Genomic DNA, 17,335 nt, shown 5'->3' with positions numbered 1-17,335 from the left:
ACAGTGATCATGGAGCATTGTTAGAAAGGGAAAATGGAGCAATTTGATTTCAGGGGCCATGAACAATTGTGAATACATAGTCCATGGAGTATTCAGATGAATGTGGTCAGGGATCATTGTGACGACAAGTGTACTGGAATATTGTGATGACACGGTTCACGGAGCATTGCGATGACAAGGGCCATGGCGAAATGTGAAGACAGGTGTCATGGGGCATTGTGATGACAGTGGTCATCTAGAATTGTGAAGAAAGATATCATGGAGCACAGGGATGACAGGGGCCATGGAGCATTGTGATGACAGGGGTCATGGCGAAATGTGAAGACAGGTGTCATGGGGCATTGTGATGACAGTGGTCCTCTAGAATTGTGGAGAAAGATATCATGGAGCACTGGGATGACAGGGGCCATGGAGCATTGTGATGAAAGGGGTCATGGGGCATTGTGATGACACGGCCATGGAACATTATGATGACAAGAATTCTGGAGCATTGTGATAAAAAGGGCATGGACCATTGTGATTAGAGGGGCCAAGGAGCATTCTGATGACAACGGCATGCAGCATTGTGATGAAAAGGGTCATCGAGCATTGTGATGACAGTGGTCATGAAGCATTGTGATGAATGTGGTCATGGATCATTGTGATGACAAGTGTCGTAGAGCATTGTGATGACAGGGGTCATAGAGCATTCTGATGACACGGTTATGGAATATTGTGATGACCAGAATTCTGTAGCACTGTGATGAAAAGGGAATGGAGCATTGTGATTACAGGGGTCATGGAGCATTGTGATGACAATTGTTCTAGAACATTGTGAAGACAGGGATCATGGAGCATAGTGATGAAAGGGGCCATGGAGCATTGTGATGACAGGCGTCATGGGACAATGTGTTGACAGTGGTCATGGAGCATTGTTAGAAAGGGAACATGGAGCAATCTGATTTCAGGGGCCATGAACAATTGTGAATACATAGGCCATGGAGTATTCAGATGAATGTGGTCAAGGATCATTGTGACGAAAAGTGTCCTGGAATATGCTGATGACACGGTTCATGGAGCATTGCGATGACAAGGGCCATTTCGAAATGTGAAGACATGTGTCATGCGGTATTGTGATGACAGTGGTCCTCTAGAATTGTGAAGAAAGATATCATGGAGCACTGGGATGACAGGGGCCATGAAGCATTGTGATGACAGGGGTCATTGGGCTTTGTGATGACACGGCCATGGAACATTATGATGACAAGAATTCTGGAGCATTGTGATAAAAAGGGCATGGACCATTGTGATTAGAGGGGCCAAGGAGCATGCTGAAGACAACGGCATGGAGCATTGTGATGACAAGTGTCATCGAGCATTGTGATGATAGTGGTCATGAAGCATTGTGATGAATGTGGTCATGAATCATTGTGATAAAAAGGGCATAGACCATTGTGATTAGAGGGGCCAAGGAGCATTGTGATGACAAGGGTCATCGAGCATTGTGATGACAGTGGTCATGAAGCATTGTGATGAATGTGGTCATGGATCATTGTGATGACAAGTGTCGTGGAGCATTGTGATGTCAGGGGTCATAGAGCATTGTGATGACACGGTTATGGAATATTGTGATGACCAGAATTCTGTAGCACTGTGATGAAAAGTGAATGGAGCATTGTGATTACAGGGGTCATGGAGCATTGTGATGACAATTGTTCTAGAACATTGTGAAGACAGGGATCATGGAGCATAGTGATGAAAGGGGCCATGGAGCATTGTGATGACAGACGTCATGGGACAATGTGTTGACAGTGGTCATGGATCCTTGTTAGAAAGGGAACATGGAGCAATTTGATTTCAGGGGTCATGAAAAATTGTGAATACATAGGCCATGGAGTATTCAGATGAATGTGGTCAAGGATCATTGTGACGAAAATTGTCCTGGAATATTGTGATGACAAGGTTCATGGAGCATTGCGATGACTTGGGCCATGGCGAAATGTGAAGACAGGTGTCATGGGGCATTGTGATGACAGTGGTCATCTAGAATTGCGAAGAAAGATATCATGGAGCACTGGGATGACAGGGGCCATGGAGTATTGTGATGACAGGGGTCATGGGGCATTGTGATGACACGGCCATGGAACATTATGATGACAAGAATTCTGGAGCATTGTGATAAAAAGGGCATGGACCATTGTGATTAGAGGGGCCATGGAGCATTCTGATGACAACTGCATGGAGCATTTTGATGACAAGGGTCATCGAGCATTGTGATGACAGTGGTCATGAAGCATTGTGATGAATGTTGTCATGGATCATTGTGATGACAAGTGTCGTAGAGCATTGTGATGACAGGGGTCATAGAGCATTGTGATGACACGGATATGGAATATTGTGATGACCAGAATTTTGTAGCACTGTGATGAAAAGGGAATGGAGCATTGTGATTACAGAGGTCATGGAGCATTGTGTTGACAATTGTTCTAGAACATTGTGATGACAGGGATCATGGAGCATAGTGATGAAAGGGGCCATGGAGCATTGTGATGACAGGCGTCATGGGACATTGTGTTGACAGTGGTCATGGAGCATTGTTAGAAAGGGAACATGGAGCAATTAGATTTCAGGGGCCATGAAAAATTTTGAATACATAGGCCATGGATTATTCAGATGAACGTGGTCAAGGATTATTGTGACGAAAAGTGTCCTGGAATATTGTGATGACAAGGTTCATGGAGCATTGCGATGACAAGGGCCATGGCGAAATGTGAAGACAGGTGTCAAGGGGCATTGTGATGACAGGGGTCATGGGGCATTGTGATGACACGGCCATGGAACATTATGATGACAAGAATTCTGGAGCATTGTGATAAAAATGGCATGGATCATTGTGATTAGAGGGGCCTGGGAGCATTCTGATGACAATGGCATGGAGCATTGTGATGACAAGCTTTATCGAGCATTGTGATGACAGTGGTCATGAAGCATTGTGATGAATGTGGTCATGGATCATTGTGATGACAAGTGTCGTGGATCATTGTGATGACAGGGGTCATAGAGCATTGTGATGACACGGTTATGGAATATTGTGATGACAGGAATTCTGTAGCACTGTGATGAAAAGGGAATGGAGCATTGTGATTACAGGGGTCATGGAGCATTGTGATGACAATAGTTCTAGAACATTGTGAAGACAGGGATCATGGAGCATAGTGATGAAAGGGGCCATGGAGCATTGTGATGATAGGTGTCATGGGACAATGTGTTGACAGTGGTCATGGAGCATTGTTAGAAAGGGAACATGGAGCAATTTGATTTCAGGGACCATGAACAATTGTGAATACATAGGCCATGGAGTATTCAGATGAATATGGTCAAGGATCATTGAGACGAAAAGTGTCCTGGAATATGGTGATGACACGGTTCATGGAGCATTGCGATGACAAGGGCCATGGCGAAATGTGAAGACAGGTGTCATGCGGCACTGTGATGACAGTGGTCATCTAGAATTGTGAAGAAAGATATCATGGAGCACTGGGATGACAGTGGCCATGGAGCATTGTGATGACAGGGGTCATGGGGATTTGTGATGACACGGCCATGGAACATTATGATGACAAGAATTCTGGAGAATTGTGATAAAAAGGGCATGGACCATTGTGATTAGAGGGGCCAAGGAGCATGCTGAAGACAACGGCATGGAGCATTGTGATGACAAGTGTCATCGAGCATTGTGATGATAGTGGTCATGAAGCATTGTGATGAATGTGGTCATGAATCATTGTGATAAAAAGGGCATAGACCATTGTGATTAGAGGGGCCAAGGAGCATTGTGATGACAAGGGTCATCGAGCATTGTGATGACAGTGGTCATGAAGCATTGTGATGAATGTGGTCATGGATCATTGTGATGACAAGTGTCGTGGAGCATTGTGATGTCAGGGGTCATAGAGCATTGTGATGACACGGTTATGGAATATTGTGATGACCAGAATTCTGTAGCACTGTGATGAAAAGGGAATGGAGCATTGTGATTACAGGGGTCATGGAGCATTGTGATGAAAATTGTTCTAGAACATTGTGAAGACAGGGATCATGGAGCATAGTGATGAAAGGGGCCATGGAGCATTGTGATGACAGGCGTCATGGGACAATGTGTTGACAGTGGTCATGGAGCCTTGTTAGAAAGGGAACATGGAGTAATTTGATTTCAGGGGTCATGAAAAATTGTGAATACATAAGCCATGGAGTATTCAGATGAATGTGGTCAAGGATCATTGTGACAAAAAGTGTCCTGGAATATTGTGATGACACGCTTCATGGAGCATTGCGATGACAAGGGCCATGGCGAAATGTGAAGACAGGTGTCATGGGGCATTGTGATGACAGTGGTCATCTAGAATTCTGAAGAAAGATATCATGGAGCACTGGGATGACAGGTGTTATGGGGCATTGTGATGACAGGGGTCATAGGGCATTGTGATGACACGGCCATGGAACATTATGATGACAAGAATTCTGGAGCATTGTGATAAAAAGGGCATGGATCATTGTGATTAGAGGGGCCAGGGAGCATTCTGATGACAATGGCATGGAGCATTGTGATGACAAGCTTTATCGAGCATTGTGATGACAGTGGTCATGAAGCATTTTGATGAATGTGGTCATGGATCATTGTGATAAAAAGGGCATAGACCATTGTGATTAGAGGGGCCAAGGAGCATTGTGATGACAAGGGTCATCGAGCATTGTGATGACAGTGGTCATGAAGCATTGTGATGAATGTGGTCATGGATCATTGTGATGACAAGTGTCGTGGAGCATTGTGATGACAAGGGTCATAGAGCATTGTGATGACACGGTTATGGAATATTGTGATGACCAGAATTCTGTAGCACTGTGATGAAAAGGGAATGGAGCATTGTGATTACAGGGGTCATGGAGCATTGTGTTGACAATTGTTCTAGAACATTGTGATGACAGGGATCATGGAGCATAGTGATGAAAGGGGCCATGGAGCATTGTGATGACAGGCGTCATGGGTCATTGTGTTGACAGTGGTCATGGAGCATTGTTAGAAAGGGAACATGGAGCAATTTGATTTCAGGGGCCATGAAAAATTGCGAATACATACGCCATGGAGTATTCAGATGAATTTGGTCAAGGATCATTGTGACGAAAATTGTCCTGGAATATTGTGATGACACGGTTCATGGAGCATTGCGATGACAAGGGCCATGGCGAATGTGAAGACAGGTGTCATGGGGCATTGTGAAGACAGTGGTCATCTAGAATTGTGAAGAAAGATATCATGGAGCACTGGGTTGACAGGGGCCATGGAACATTGTGATGAAAGGGGTCATGGGGCATTGTGATGACACGGCCATGGAACATTATGATGACAAGAATTCTGGAGAATTGTGATAAAAAGGGCATGGACCATTGTGATTAGAGGGGCCAAGGAGCATTCTGATGACAACGGCATGGAGCATTGTGATGACAAGGGTCATCGAGCATTGTGATGACAGTGGTCATGAAGCATTGTGATGAATGTGGTCATGGATCATTGTGATGACAAGTGTCGTGGAAATTGTGATGACAGGGGTCATAGAGCATTGTGATGACACGGTTATGGAATATTGTGATGACCAGAATGCTGTAGCACTGTGATGAAAAGGGAATGGAGCATTCTGATTACAGGAGTCATGGAGCATTGTGTTGACAATTGTTCTAGAACATTGTGATGACAGGTATCATGGAGCATAGTGATGAAAGGGGCCATGGAGCATTGTGATGACAGGCATCATGGGACATTGTGTTGACAGTGATCATGGAGCATTGTTAGAAAGGGAAAATGGAGCAATTTGATTTCAGGGGCCATGAACAATTGTGAATACATAGTCCATGGAGTATTCAGATGAATGTGGTCAGGGATCATTGTGACGACAAGTGTACTGGAATATTGTGATGACACGGTTCACGGAGCATTGCGATGACAAGGGCCATGGCGAAATGTGAAGACAGGTGTCATGGGGCATTGTGATGACAGTGGTCATCTAGAATTGTGAAGAAAGATATCATGGAGCACAGGGATGACAGGGGCCATGGAGCATTGTGATGACAGGGGTCATGGCGAAATGTGAAGACAGGTGTCATGGGGCATTGTGATGACAGTGGTCCTCTAGAATTGTGGAGAAAGATATCATGGAGCACTGGGATGACAGGGGCCATGGAGCATTGTGATGAAAGGGGTCATGGGGCATTGTGATGACACGGCCATGGAACATTATGATGACAAGAATTCTGGAGCATTGTGATAAAAAGGGCATGGACCATTGTGATTAGAGGGGCCAAGGAGCATTCTGATGACAACGGCATGCAGCATTGTGATGAAAAGGGTCATCGAGCATTGTGATGACAGTGGTCATGAAGCATTGTGATGAATGTGGTCATGGATCATTGTGATGACAAGTGTCGTAGAGCATTGTGATGACAGGGGTCATAGAGCATTCTGATGACACGGTTATGGAATATTGTGATGACCAGAATTCTGTAGCACTGTGATGAAAAGGGAATGGAGCATTGTGATTACAGGGGTCATGGAGCATTGTGATGACAATTGTTCTAGAACATTGTGAAGACAGGGATCATGGAGCATAGTGATGAAAGGGGCCATGGAGCATTGTGATGACAGGCGTCATGGGACAATGTGTTGACAGTGGTCATGGAGCATTGTTAGAAAGGGAACATGGAGCAATCTGATTTCAGGGGCCATGAACAATTGTGAATACATAGGCCATGGAGTATTCAGATGAATGTGGTCAAGGATCATTGTGACGAAAAGTGTCCTGGAATATGCTGATGACACGGTTCATGGAGCATTGCGATGACAAGGGCCATTTCGAAATGTGAAGACATGTGTCATGCGGTATTGTGATGACAGTGGTCCTCTAGAATTGTGAAGAAAGATATCATGGAGCACTGGGATGACAGGGGCCATGAAGCATTGTGATGACAGGGGTCATTGGGCTTTGTGATGACACGGCCATGGAACATTATGATGACAAGAATTCTGGAGCATTGTGATAAAAAGGGCATGGACCATTGTGATTAGAGGGGCCAAGGAGCATGCTGAAGACAACGGCATGGAGCATTGTGATGACAAGTGTCATCGAGCATTGTGATGATAGTGGTCATGAAGCATTGTGATGAATGTGGTCATGAATCATTGTGATAAAAAGGGCATAGACCATTGTGATTAGAGGGGCCAAGGAGCATTGTGATGACAAGGGTCATCGAGCATTGTGATGACAGTGGTCATGAAGCATTGTGATGAATGTGGTCATGGATCATTGTGATGACAAGTGTCGTGGAGCATTGTGATGTCAGGGGTCATAGAGCATTGTGATGACACGGTTATGGAATATTGTGATGACCAGAATTCTGTAGCACTGTGATGAAAAGTGAATGGAGCATTGTGATTACAGGGGTCATGGAGCATTGTGATGACAATTGTTCTAGAACATTGTGAAGACAGGGATCATGGAGCATAGTGATGAAAGGGGCCATGGAGCATTGTGATGACAGACGTCATGGGACAATGTGTTGACAGTGGTCATGGATCCTTGTTAGAAAGGGAACATGGAGCAATTTGATTTCAGGGGTCATGAAAAATTGTGAATACATAGGCCATGGAGTATTCAGATGAATGTGGTCAAGGATCATTGTGACGAAAATTGTCCTGGAATATTGTGATGACAAGGTTCATGGAGCATTGCGATGACTTGGGCCATGGCGAAATGTGAAGACAGGTGTCATGGGGCATTGTGATGACAGTGGTCATCTAGAATTGCGAAGAAAGATATCATGGAGCACTGGGATGACAGGGGCCATGGAGTATTGTGATGACAGGGGTCATGGGGCATTGTGATGACACGGCCATGGAACATTATGATGACAAGAATTCTGGAGCATTGTGATAAAAAGGGCATGGACCATTGTGATTAGAGGGGCCATGGAGCATTCTGATGACAACTGCATGGAGCATTTTGATGACAAGGGTCATCGAGCATTGTGATGACAGTGGTCATGAAGCATTGTGATGAATGTTGTCATGGATCATTGTGATGACAAGTGTCGTAGAGCATTGTGATGACAGGGGTCATAGAGCATTGTGATGACACGGATATGGAATATTGTGATGACCAGAATTTTGTAGCACTGTGATGAAAAGGGAATGGAGCATTGTGATTACAGAGGTCATGGAGCATTGTGTTGACAATTGTTCTAGAACATTGTGATGACAGGGATCATGGAGCATAGTGATGAAAGGGGCCATGGAGCATTGTGATGACAGGCGTCATGGGACATTGTGTTGACAGTGGTCATGGAGCATTGTTAGAAAGGGAACATGGAGCAATTAGATTTCAGGGGCCATGAAAAATTTTGAATACATAGGCCATGGATTATTCAGATGAACGTGGTCAAGGATTATTGTGACGAAAAGTGTCCTGGAATATTGTGATGACAAGGTTCATGGAGCATTGCGATGACAAGGGCCATGGCGAAATGTGAAGACAGGTGTCAAGGGGCATTGTGATGACAGGGGTCATGGGGCATTGTGATGACACGGCCATGGAACATTATGATGACAAGAATTCTGGAGCATTGTGATAAAAATGGCATGGATCATTGTGATTAGAGGGGCCTGGGAGCATTCTGATGACAATGGCATGGAGCATTGTGATGACAAGCTTTATCGAGCATTGTGATGACAGTGGTCATGAAGCATTGTGATGAATGTGGTCATGGATCATTGTGATGACAAGTGTCGTGGATCATTGTGATGACAGGGGTCATAGAGCATTGTGATGACACGGTTATGGAATATTGTGATGACAGGAATTCTGTAGCACTGTGATGAAAAGGGAATGGAGCATTGTGATTACAGGGGTCATGGAGCATTGTGATGACAATAGTTCTAGAACATTGTGAAGACAGGGATCATGGAGCATAGTGATGAAAGGGGCCATGGAGCATTGTGATGATAGGTGTCATGGGAGAATGTGTTGACAGTGGTCATGGAGCATTGTTAGAAAGGGAACATGGAGCAATTTGATTTCAGGGACCATGAACAATTGTGAATACATAGGCCATGGAGTATTCAGATGAATATGGTCAAGGATCATTGAGACGAAAAGTGTCCTGGAATATGGTGATGACACGGTTCATGGAGCATTGCGATGACAAGGGCCATGGCGAAATGTGAAGACAGGTGTCATGCGGCACTGTGATGACAGTGGTCATCTAGAATTGTGAAGAAAGATATCATGGAGCACTGGGATGACAGTGGCCATGGAGCATTGTGATGACAGGGGTCATGGGGATTTGTGATGACACGGCCATGGAACATTATGATGACAAGAATTCTGGAGAATTGTGATAAAAAGGGCATGGACCATTGTGATTAGAGGGGCCAAGGAGCATGCTGAAGACAACGGCATGGAGCATTGTGATGACAAGTGTCATCGAGCATTGTGATGATAGTGGTCATGAAGCATTGTGATGAATGTGGTCATGAATCATTGTGATAAAAAGGGCATAGACCATTGTGATTAGAGGGGCCAAGGAGCATTGTGATGACAAGGGTCATCGAGCATTGTGATGACAGTGGTCATGAAGCATTGTGATGAATGTGGTCATGGATCATTGTGATGACAAGTGTCGTGGAGCATTGTGATGTCAGGGGTCATAGAGCATTGTGATGACACGGTTATGGAATATTGTGATGACCAGAATTCTGTAGCACTGTGATGAAAAGGGAATGGAGCATTGTGATTACAGGGGTCATGGAGCATTGTGATGAAAATTGTTCTAGAACATTGTGAAGACAGGGATCATGGAGCATAGTGATGAAAGGGGCCATGGAGCATTGTGATGACAGGCGTCATGGGACAATGTGTTGACAGTGGTCATGGAGCCTTGTTAGAAAGGGAACATGGAGTAATTTGATTTCAGGGGTCATGAAAAATTGTGAATACATAAGCCATGGAGTATTCAGATGAATGTGGTCAAGGATCATTGTGACAAAAAGTGTCCTGGAATATTGTGATGACACGCTTCATGGAGCATTGCGATGACAAGGGCCATGGCGAAATGTGAAGACAGGTGTCATGGGGCATTGTGATGACAGTGATCATCTAGAATTGTGAAGAAAGATATCATGTAGCACTGGGATGACAGGGGTCATGGAGCATTGTGATGACAGGGGATAAGGGGCATTGTGATGACACGGCCATGGAACATTATGATGACAAGTATTCTGGAGCAGTATGATAAAATGGGCATGGACCATTGTGATTAGAGGGGCCAAGGAGCAATGTGATGACAACGGCATGGAGCATTGTGATGACAAGGGTCATCGAGCATTGTGATGACAGTGGTCATGAAGCATTGTGATGAATGTGGTCATGCATCATTGTGATGACAAGTGTCGTGGAGCATTGTGATGACAGGGGTCATAGAGCATTGTGATGACACGGTTATGGAATATTGTGATGACCAGAATTCTGTAGCACTGTGATGAAAGGGGAATGGAGCATTGTGATTAGAGGGGTCATGGAGCATTGTGTTGACAATTGTTCTAGAACATTGTGATGACAGGGATCATGGAGCATAGTGATGATAGGGGCAATGGAGCATTGTGATGACAGGCGTCATGGGACATTGTGTTGACAGTGGTCATGGAGCATTGTTAGAAACGGAACATGGAGCAATTAGATTTCAGGGGCCATGAAAAATTTTGAATACATAGGCCATGGAGTATTCAGATGAAAGTGGTCAAGGATTATTGTGACGAAAAGTGTCCTGGAATATTGTGATGACAAGGTTCATGGAGCATTGCGATGACAAGGGCCATGGCGAAATGTGAAGACAGGTGTCATGGGGCAATGTGATGACAGTGGTCATCTAGAATTGTGAAGAAAGATATCATGGATCACAGGGATGACAGGGGCCATGGAGCATTTTGATGACAGGGGTCATGGGGCATTGTGATGACACGGCCATGGAACATTATGATGACAAGAATTCTGGAGAATTGTGATAAAAAGGGCATGGACCATTGTGATTAGAGGGGCCAAGGAGCATGCTGAAGACAACGGCATGGAGCATTGTGATGACAAGTGTCATCGAGCATTGTGATGATAGTGGTCATGAAGCATTGTGATGAATGTGGTCATGAATCATTGTGATAAAAAGGGCATAGACCATTGTGATTGGAGGGGCCAAGGAGCATTGTGATGACAAGGGTCATCGAGCATTGTGATGACAGTGGTCATGAAGCATTGTGATGAATGTGGTCATGGATCATTGTGATGACAAGTGTCGTAGAGCATTGTGATGACAGGGGTCATAGAGCATTGTGATGACACGGATATGGAATATTGTGATGACCAGAATTTTGTAGCACTGTGATGAAAAGGGAATGGAGCATTGTGATTACAGAGGTCATGGAGCATTGTGTTGACAATTGTTCTAGAACATTGTGATGACAGGGATCATGGAGCATAGTGATGAAAGGGGCCATGGAGCATTGTGATGACAGGCGTCATGGGACATTGTGTTGACAGTGGTCATGGAGCATTGTTAGAAAGGGAACATGGAGCAATTAGATTTCAGGGGCCATGAAAAATTTTGAATACATAGGCCATGGATTATTCAGATGAACGTGGTCAAGGATTATTGTGACGAAAAGTGTCCTGGAATATTGTGATGACAAGGTTCATGGAGCATTGCGATGACAAGGGCCATGGCGAAATGTGAAGACAGGTGTCAAGGGGCATTGTGATGACAGGGGTCATGGGGCATTGTGATGACACGGCCATGGAACATTATGATGACAAGAATTCTGGAGCATTGTGATAAAAAGGGCATGGATCATTGTGATTAGAGGGGCCTGGGAGCATTCTGATGACAATGGCATGGAGCATTGTGATGACAAGCTTTATCGAGCATTGTGATGACAGTGGTCATGAAGCATTGTGATGAATGTGGTCATGGATCATTGTGATGACAAGTGTCGTGGATCATTGTGATGACAGGGGTCATAGAGCATTGTGATGACACGGTTATGGAATATTGTGATGACAGGAATTCTGTAGCACTGTGATGAAAAGGGAATGGAGCATTGTGATTACAGGGGTCATGGAGCATTGTGATGACAATAGTTCTAGAACATTGTGAAGACAGGGATCATGGAGCATAGTGATGAAAGGGGCCATGGAGCATTGTGATGATAGGTGTCATGGGACAATGTGTTGACAGTGGTCATGGAGCATTGTTAGAAAGGGAACATGGAGCAATTTGATTTCAGGGACCATGAACAATTGTGAATACATAGGCCATGGAGTATTCAGATGAATATGGTCAAGGATCATTGAGACGAAAAGTGTCCTGGAATATGGTGATGACACGGTTCATGGAGCATTGCGATGACAAGGGCCATGGCGAAATGTGAAGACAGGTGTCATGCGGCACTGTGATGACAGTGGTCATCTAGAATTGTGAAGAAAGATATCATGGAGCACTGGGATGACAGTGGCCATGGAGCATTGTGATGACAGGGGTCATGGGGATTTGTGATGACACGGCCATGGAACATTATGATGACAAGAATTCTGGAGAATTGTGATAAAAAGGGCATGGACCATTGTGATTAGAGGGGCCAAGGAGCATGCTGAAGACAACGGCATGGAGCATTGTGATGACAAGTGTCATCGAGCATTGTGATGATAGTGGTCATGAAGCATTGTGATGAATGTGGTCATGAATCATTGTGATAAAAAGGGCATAGACCATTGTGATTAGAGGGGCCAAGGAGCATTGTGATGACAAGGGTCATCGAGCATTGTGATGACAGTGGTCATGAAGCATTGTGATGAATGTGGTCATGGATCATTGTGATGACAAGTGTCGTGGAGCATTGTGATGTCAGGGGTCATAGAGCATTGTGATGACACGGTTATGGAATATTGTGATGACCAGAATTCTGTAGCACTGTGATGAAAAGGGAATGGAGCATTGTGATTACAGGGGTCATGGAGCATTGTGATGAAAATTGTTCTAGAACATTGTGAAGACAGGGATCATGGAGCATAGTGATGAAAGGGGCCATGGAGCATTGTGATGACAGGCGTCATGGGACAATGTGTTGACAGTGGTCATGGAGCCTTGTTAGAAAGGGAACATGGAGTAATTTGATTTCAGGGGTCATGAAAAATTGTGAATACATAAGCCATGGAGTATTCAGATGAATGTGGTCAAGGATCATTGTGACACAAAGTGTCCTGGAATATTGTGATGACACGCTTCATGGAGCATTGCGATGACAAGGGCCATGGCGAAATGTGAAGACAGGTGTCATGGGGCATTGTGATGACAGTGATCATCTAGAATTGTGAAGAAAGATATCATGTAGCACTGGGATGAGAGGGGTCATGGAGCATTGTGATGACAGGGGATAAGGGGCATTGTGATGAAACGGCCATGGAACATTATGATGACAAGTATTCTGGAGCAGTATGATAAAATGGGCATGGACCATTGTGATTAGAGGGGCCAAGGAGCAATGTGATGACAACGGCATGGAGCATTGTGATGACAAGGGTCATCGAGCATTGTGATGACAGTGGTCATGAAGCATTGTGATGAATGTGGTCATGCATCATTGTGATGACAAGTGTCGTGGAGCATTGTGATGACAGGGGTCATAGAGCATTGTGATGACACGGTTATGGAATATTGTGATGACCAGAATTCTGTAGCACTGTGATGAAAGGGGAATGGAGCATTGTGATTAGAGGGGTCATGGAGCATTGTGTTGACAATTGTTCTAGAACATTGTGATGACAGGGATCATGGAGCATAGTGATGATAGGGGCAATGGAGCATTGTGATGACAGGCGTCATGGGACATTGTGTTGACAGTGGTCATGGAGCATTGTTAGAAACGGAACATGGAGCAATTAGATTTCAGGGGCCATGAAAAATTTTGAATACATAGGCCATGGATTATTCAGATGAAAGTGGTCAAGGATTATTGTGACGAAAAGTGTCCTGGAATATTGTGATGACAAGGTTCATGGAGCATTGCGATGACAAGGGCCATGGCGAAATGTGAAGACAGGTGTCATGGGGCAATGTGATGACAGTGGTCATCTAGAATTGTGAAGAAAGATATCATGGATCACAGGGATGACAGGGGCCATGGAGCATTTTGATGACAGGGGTCATGGGGCATTGTGATGACACGGCCATGGAACATTATGATGACAAGAATTCTGGAGAATTGTGATAAAAAGGGCATGGACCATTGTGATTAGAGGGGCCAAGGAGCATGCTGAAGACAACGGCATGGAGCATTGTGATGACAAGTGTCATCGAGCATTGTGATGATAGTGGTCATGAAGCATTGTGATGAATGTGGTCATGAATCATTGTGATAAAAAGGGCATAGACCATTGTGATTAGAGGGGCCAAGGAGCATTGTGATGACAAGGGTCATCGAGCATTGTGATGACAGTGGTCATGAAGCATTGTGATGAATATGGTCATGCATCATTGTGATGACAAGTGTCGTGGAGCATTGTGATGACAGGGTCATAGAGCATTGTGATGACACGGTTATGGAATATTGTGATGACCAGTATTCTGTAGCACTGTGATGAAAAGGGAAAGGAGCATTGTGATTACAGGGTTCAAGGAGCATTGTGTTGACAATTGTTCTAGAACATTGTGATGACAGGGATCATGGAGCATAGTGATGAAAGGGGCCATGGAGCATTGTGATGACAGGCGTCATGGGACATTGTGTTGACAGTGGTCATGGAGCATTGTTAGAAAGTGAACATGGAGCAATTTGATTTCAGGGGCCATGAAAAATTGCGAATACATACGCCATGGAGTATTCAGATGAATTTGGTCAAGGATCATTGTGACGAAAAGTGTCCTGGAATATTGTGATGACACGGTTCATGGAGCATTGCGATGACAAGGGCCATGGCGAATGTGAAGACAGGTGTCATGGGGCATTGTGATGACAGTGGTCATCTAGAATTGTGAAGAAATATATCATGGAGCACTGGGAAGACAGGGGCCATGGAACATTGTGATGACAGGGGTCATGGGGCATTGTGATGACACGGCCATGGAACATTATGATGACAAGAATTCTGGAGCATTGTGATAAAAAGGGCATGGACCATTGTGATTAGAGGGGCCAAGGAGCATTCTGATGACAACGGCATGGAGCATTGTGATGACAAGTGTCATCGAGCATTGTGATGACAGTGGTCATGAAGCATTGTGATGAATGTGGTCATGGATCATTGTGATGACAAGTGTCGTGGAACATTGTGATGACAGGGGTCATAGAGCATTGTGATGACATGGTTATGGAATATTGTGATGACCAGAATGCTGTAGCACTGTGATGAAAAGGGAATGGAGCATTGTGATTACAGGGGTCATGGAGCATTGTGATGACAATTGTTCTAGAACATTTTGAAGACAGGGATCATGGAGCATAGTGATGAAAGGGGCCATGGAGCATTGTGATGACAGGCGTCATGGGACAATGTGTTGACAGTGGTCATGGAGCATTGTTAGAAAGGGAACATGGAGCAATTTGATTTCAGGGGCCATGAACAATTGTGAATACATAGGCCAAGGAGTATTCAGATGAATGTGGTCAAGGATCATTGTGACGAAAAGTATCCTAGAATATTCTGATGACACGGTTCATGGAGCATTGCGATGACAAGTGCCATGGCGAAATGTGAAGACAGGTGTCATGGGGCATTTTGATGACAGTGGTCCTCTATAATTGTGAAGAAAGGTATCATGTAGCACTGGGATGTCAGGGGTCATGGAGCATTGTGATGACAGTGGTCATGGGGCATTGTGATGACACGGCCATGGAATATTATGATGAAAAGAATTCTGGAGCATTGTGATAAAAAGGGCATGGATCATTGTGATTAGAGGGGCCAGGGAGCATTCTGATGACAATGGCATGGAGCATTGTGATGACAAGCTTTATCGAGCATTGTGATGACAGTGGTCATGAAGCATTGTGATGAATGTGGTCATGGATCATTGTGATGACAAGTGTCGTGGAGCATTGTGATGACAGGGGTCATAGAGCATTGTGATGACACGGTTTTGGAATATTGTGATGACCAGAATTCTGTAGCACAGTGATGAAAAGGGAATGGAGAATTGTGATTACAGGGGTCATGGAGCATTGTGATGACAAATGTTCTAGAACATTGTGATGACAGGGATCATGGAGCATAGTGATGAAAGGGGCAATGGAGATTTGTGTTGACAGGCGTCATGGGACATTGTGTTGACAGTGGACATGGAGCTTTGTTAGAAAGGGAACATGGAGCAATTTGATTTCAGGGGCCATGAAAAATTGCGAATACATACGCCATGGAGTATTCAGATGAATGTGGTCAAGGATCATTGTGACGACAAGTGTCCTGGAATATTGTGATGACACGGTTCATGGAGCATTGCGATAACAAGGGCCATGGCGAAATGTGAAGACAGGTGTCATGGGGCATTGTGATGACAGTGGTCATCTAGAATTGTGAAGAAAGATATCATGGAGCACTGGGATGACAGGGGCCATGGAGCATTGTGATGACAGGGGTCATGGGGCATTGTGATGACACGGCCATGGAACATTATGATGACAAGAATTTTGGAGCTTTGTGATAAAAAGGGCATGGACCATTGTGATTAGAGGGGCCAAGGAGCATTCTGATGACAACGGCATGGAGCATTGTGATGAAAAGGGTCATCGAGCATTGTGATGACAGTGGTCATGAAGCATTGTGATGAATGTGGTCATGGATCATTGTGATGACAAGTGTCGTTGAGCATTGTGATGACAGGGGTCATAGAGCATTGTGATGACACGGTTATGGAATATTGTGATGACCAGAATTCTGTAGCCCTGTGATGAAAAGTGAATGGAGCATTGTGATTACAGGGGTCATGGAGCATTGTGATGACAATTGTTCTATAACATTGTGAAGACAGGGATCATGGAGCATAGTGATGAAAGGGGCCATGGAGCATTGTGATGACAGGCGTCATGGGACAATGTGTTGACAGTGGTCATGGAGCCTTGTTAGAAAGGGAACATGGAGCAATTTGATTTCAGGGTTCATGAAAAATTGTGAATACATAGGCCATGGAGTATTCAGATGAATGTTGTCAAGGATCATTGTGACGAAAATTTTCCTGGAATATTGTGATGACACGGTTCATGGAGCATTGCGAT

Source organism: Eschrichtius robustus, unplaced genomic scaffold (assembly GCF_028021215.1).
Source record: "Eschrichtius robustus isolate mEscRob2 unplaced genomic scaffold, mEscRob2.pri scaffold_26, whole genome shotgun sequence".
In the NCBI taxonomy this organism is placed as follows: domain Eukaryota; kingdom Metazoa; phylum Chordata; class Mammalia; order Artiodactyla; family Eschrichtiidae; genus Eschrichtius; species Eschrichtius robustus.
Note: the sequence above shows the minus strand (reverse complement) of the source record.